This window comes from Limulus polyphemus, unplaced genomic scaffold, assembly GCF_000517525.1.
Source record: "Limulus polyphemus unplaced genomic scaffold, Limulus_polyphemus-2.1.2 Scaffold1032, whole genome shotgun sequence".
NCBI classification, from domain to species: domain Eukaryota; kingdom Metazoa; phylum Arthropoda; class Merostomata; order Xiphosura; family Limulidae; genus Limulus; species Limulus polyphemus.
Genome location: NW_013666642.1, coordinates 319,720 through 325,296, shown reverse-complemented (window position 1 = coordinate 325,296; position 5,577 = coordinate 319,720). Strand labels below are relative to the sequence as shown.

The window sequence follows — 5,577 nt, the reverse complement described above, 5'->3', positions numbered from 1 at the left end:
ATTCAAAAAACAAACAAAACAAACAAAATATATGTTTTTCTGAGTTGTACTACTACTAATAGTTTCAAACATGTTAATCTAATTTGTTGAGTGCTTCCACAAACAACTTGTTCCAGAATAAGTGGTTATTATCAAGATACTTTACATTTTTCTATCTGTGAGCAGTACCACAATTGTGTAATACAAAATTGTGATACTAGTTGAATCAGAAAAAACTATGGTAATTTAAAATCCAGGCTTTGGTTCAAATGAGTGAATTTTGATGAAAGCAAATACATGACCAGAACTTAAGAATGGTTGCTGTATACACAATGTTATATTGTAATGCGAATAATTCCATAAAATTAATCGTAAAAGGCTTGGGTAGTTTCACAGACTGTGTATGGAGGTGAATGACACTCTCAGTGTCACAAATATAATTATAGTATTTATGTAACACTTAAACATCATGATTTCTTTTTTTTTTTACTGTTTCTTATTATAGTGTATGGATATTATCTCACCTATTATGGATATTTTCATTACAAATAAAATACAAGTTCTATTTAAGTTATAATTGCACCAAGAGCTTTTAGCTCATCTGGGTTAATGATATCTATTATTTTATTTAATCACACTTCATTTAAAAATAATAATTCATTCATTACCAAAAATAAATCTTCTATATTTTTGAAGTTAAAAATTTTTTACCAGAATAAATTTCTTTTTTTATCATTAATGATAAATTAATGAATATTTTCAGTGCTAATTAATATAAATGATTATTGATATTTTTATATTTTAATCCCTTATTGGTTGTACATAAGTAATTTTTATATTGTATAAATATAATATTTTATTATATTTTGATATTTATTTTTAAAGGAAAGTGGCTAAGATGTTTTTTACACCTGTAAGTTGTTAAACATGGGAGGCTTTGGTTTCTGTAAGGTTATTAGATGCTACATGTAATAATGAGTTTTTAGTGTAAATGAAGATAGTGTATGTATGGTAATTTAGAAATGACAATAAAAGAGAAGGTAATATTTTGTTTGTAAATAGGCTGAATGCTTGTGAAAGAAATAATGTCACAGAGGTTGGCAAAAGTGTTTGGGCTGAGTTTCTTCAAAGAAGAAGATTGAAAGATGCTTAATACCATTCATCACGGGCATTCTGATCACAATACTGATAGAAATACACATATTGACAGTGTTATTTTAGCCTTGTACTTACTACTGAGGAATGTATGGAATGTATTTAGTTGTACAGCAGCTCATTTTGAAGTTCTTATTGAGACCAGCTGTTAGCCACTGATAATCATCTCTCTTCTCTTTGACTTTATATGTTGTATTCCACAGCTTCAAGATATTATGAGGGTGAAAATTTGGTTGATTTAAATGGAAAAAAAATCAGGGTTGAGCATTTGACCTGTCAAACAAATTTGTCAGTTGACCGGTCAAACATTTTATTATTTGTTTTTTATCTTAACTTTATGTGTTGACTTTTCCTCAATATGTATAATGTAAATGAAATGAAAATTTAAAAAAAGAACCAGTTTATAGTTTGTCTCCAGCCTTCTGATAACAACAAAGCTAGTGCTGCATTTTGAGGTTGGGTATCATAAATAAATATTATAACCAGTTATTATAGCATCAATTATCGGATTTTTTAGTAATATACCATTATTATGAAGTTATATTGGAAGTTTTAAAAACATCATAGTTGTTGACTGCATAAAATTGTATAATGTCACTCACCTATAAAAGTTTCAGTATGTAAAGAGCTGGGACTTATTAAAGTCATGCATTATGTAGTCTATTGTTTGAATTGAATGAATACTCCCTCATTTTGAAGTCCATTAGTAGGAATGTAATTCCAGACTGACTACATGTAAAGGGGTGGACTTTGAGGCCTAAAAATTAATAAAAAATGTATGCTAATATGAACATACTTGCATAATGTAATAAATGTTTTAGATAATTCAGTCAGTGTGACTAGTAAAAACATCAGCATTCAATTGACCAGTTAGTTGAATGACTTGCCAATCCTGGAAAATATTTCAATGAAGCTAATTGAAAAGGGTCACATTCCTTTTGAAAAAGATGAGAAGGAGAATTGAATTATTAATGAATGAAAAAGACCAAGCTTATAAGGATATGAAAATATACTAGTTGAATGAAGGATACTGAGGTGTAAGGAAGAAAAAAAATGCAAGGCATCCATTGTTAAAGCTAAGCAAGATTATGAAAGTTTCTCAGAATAAAATATTCAATTTGACTTAAACATTTTCTACAAATAAAGGAGTATAATATAATATTTGTTTCTCACTCTTTCATTTCTAGTAGATCAAGAAATAGTGTGCAGGTGCCTGAGGATTAAGGAGTTGATAGTTACTCCTATTTTTGAAGTGAGTTTTAAGAGTTGTCAAAGAAATCATAGACTAGTTTGTCTTCTTTCTGTAGTGGGAAAATTTCAGTTTGATAAAAAAAAAAAGCTTTGCAAAATAATCTGGTGAAAACATCATAAAAGAAATATCAACATGGATTTATTCTGTTACTAACCTGTTAACTTTTGTTGTTTTTTTTTGAGGATGTTACTTGTTAATTGGATAATGGAAAGGGATTTTCAAAAAGTTTTTAATAAGATATTGCATAAACAATAAGATAAGATCACATTGGTGGGTGTTGGGGGAAAGATTAGTGAATTGGATTATAGAATGGCTGGATGAGAGAGACAACAAGTTATTAATGTAGTCCAGTCAAATGTGGCTCTTGTTACTAGTGTAGTGCCTCAGCTCAGGGATCGATACTTCAGTCTTTTCTTATTTACATTAATAATATTGATAAGGGCATAATTAGTAAATTAAATTTGCAGATGGCATTCAACTCTTGGATATTTCTAATTCTATTAAGGATGCTGAGGTACTACAGAATGACCGAGATCAGTTGATAAGCTGAAAAAATACTTAGCAAATGACCTTTAATTATGGTAGATGCAAAGTAATTTGGGTTATAATATGGATCATACATTTGCTATAGGTGGGAACCCATTCAGTAGTGTGACTGAGGAAAAGAATCTTACTGTTAGTAGTGGATAAGTCACTCAAGCCATCAAGGCATTGTTCTGTTGCTAGTAACAAAGCTAATTGAAGTTGAGTGTGTACTTACAGATATGTTGATTACAAGTCAAAAAAGGTAATAATTTTAAACAAATTTCTAGTTATATCTCACGTGGAATACAGTGTATCATTTTGTTCTCCTTGTCTAAGAAAGTATATTCACTTACTGGAAAGGATTTAGAGGTCAGCTACAACAGTGAAATGATTCTGGAGATGGAAGAGTTACGAGAATAGGTGATGATTTATTTTCTCTTGGGAAAGAATGGTGAGAGATGACCTTATTGAAGCTTACAAGATTATCTGGGTGGATCAGCATGATGAAGGGCTCTAATTTCTTTGTGCTTTTTTTCTGGAGACAACAGGAAAAAAGGACACAACTTTAAAATTTGAAAAAAAATAGTCTAGGCTGTAGTTATGACAGTTTTATTTTTATAACAGGATAATTGGCTTATACAGTGAGTTGCCATTGACAGTTGTGGAAGTTGGTGCTTTACAAAGCTTAAAAATAATGGGTGGGTTTTACTGTTTTACATGGGTTGATGTGCAGGTGACAGCCCTGAATAATCCAAAGTTTCCTTGTTACCTCCCCCACCAAAGGTAGATAGAGGTTATGTTTCGTTCCCTTTAAAACCTCATAACAACATAAAAACATAGGAACAACCAGAGGGGCACTCAGTAAAGCTCATACCTCTGCCAGACAGCATTGATTATATTTGGCTCTCAAAAAATATTAACGTGTCCGTATATCTGTTTTCAACAGACATGGACCATTTTTGGCAGGACAATGAGGAATAATATTCTACATATGTACACCAAATTTTCTCAAAATATTATAATTTTTTACCAAGTTATAAAGCAAAAATAGTGTGAAAACTGGTCCCCATGTTAACAGATAGGGATTTTTTTTTATTTTCGTGACCTTGAACCTCCAAAAACTGATTGCTTCTACGTTGGGTCAAAGTCTAAGTATATACCAACTTTTGTCCAAATCCATTCAGCCATTTGAGAAATCTTGCTGACAAACACACACAGGAGTGTTATTATGGAGAAGAGAAATATAGGTGAGCCTGATCTGCTAATAAAAACTATTTTTACTATAAAGGTTAAGAAAAGATTCAAAAATATTTAAGTTGTTTGAAAAACAGCATGGAGTTTAACTTAAATTTCATTTCTGTTGAAGAAACATTTTTAGAAAAGGATTTTGAAAGTGGGAATTTAATTAAGAATCCTGGTTTCTTAGAAAATACATTTCATGTCCTGTCAATTTGTTTGAGCTTTTGATAGGACTTTTCTTGTTAATGAGGGCTTCCTGATTGTTTTTGCATAACTTTAATCTCAGTAAGTCACACAAAATGTTGACAGCAAGGGAGCATTTGGTCTTTCAAGACTGTCCTAAGAAAATTTAAAACCACCATTTATTTTTTTAGGAAATTGTCAATTCCTCTCCAAATCTCTCATAAGGTGCCATCCTTCACTATTGCCAATGGCAAATTATTTCATAAGTGAATCACCTTGTTAGAAAAGTAATATTGTCTAAACTGCAGACGACTCCTACACTGCCAAAATTTGAATTTATGACCCCTTGTCCTGTTGTTTTTCACTGCTGAACACAAATGTTTGATGGGTCTATATTATCAATACCCTTAATAATCTTAAACACTTCAATCAAATCCCTTCTGCCCCTTCTCCTCTCCAGAGGAAACAAGTTTATAGATTTTAGGGTAATCCCACTATCTCAGGTATCATTCTAGTGGCTCTTCTCTGAACCTTCTCCAACAATTCATTGTCCTTCGTGAGGAAGGGAGCCCAAAACTGTACACAGTACTCTAAATGAGGTCTTACAAGTGATCTATACAGTGAAACAGTAATATCTCTTGTCTTATATTCAATATGTCTATAGATGCTACCCAAAATCCTATTAGCCCTATTGCTAGCCACAATACACTGTTTAGATGACTTAAGTGGTTTTTTTTTTATCACCACACCAAATATTTTTCTTCAATGGCAATATTTAATACATTCCAATTTAAATTGTAACAATAATTTGAATTGTGAAAACCTACATGCATCACCTTACATTTTGGATTGCTAATCATCATCTGCCACATATTGGCCTGGTGCATCAAATGATCTAAATCTCCCTGTAAGCATGCAGCATCTTTGATACAGTTAGTCACCCCAATATAATCTTTTAAACTTTATAATTTTATCTTTCTTTTCTCAATAGAAAGTAACACAGGCCTACAAATATAAACTTCATAAAAGTCGTTTTCGTTTTAATAACGGATTTTCCATAATTAAGCTATGCATACTTGGAAAATAATATTTGCTTTTTTCTACCACGTAAGGATTTTTTACAAACTGGGAAGAAGAAAAAACTCTTACTTAGAACAAATTATTTTGTTTACCACAATGAATATTTTTTATTATTATGTTTGTTAACAAAATTACAAACTGAAGAAAAGGGAAGAACATTGATG

At 31.0% G+C, this 5,577-nt stretch overlaps 1 protein-coding gene across 4 annotated transcripts in view; it reads left to right on the top strand.

Annotated features, from left to right (window-relative positions):
- The window catches only part of LOC106461793 (GTPase-activating protein and VPS9 domain-containing protein 1-like), a 91,298-nt gene that overhangs the window by 1,252 nt on the left and 84,469 nt on the right, over nt 1–5,577 (top strand). Inside the window, exon 1 of one of the 4 annotated variants that reach the window (XM_022388865.1) lies at nt 2,357–2,386. The exons of the other annotated variants lie outside the window; for them this stretch is intronic. The gene's annotated coding sequence lies outside the window, so the exon portion shown is untranslated. Of the gene's footprint in view, nt 1–2,356; nt 2,387–5,577 lie in introns of those variants that run through there. 4 annotated transcript variants of the gene reach the window in all.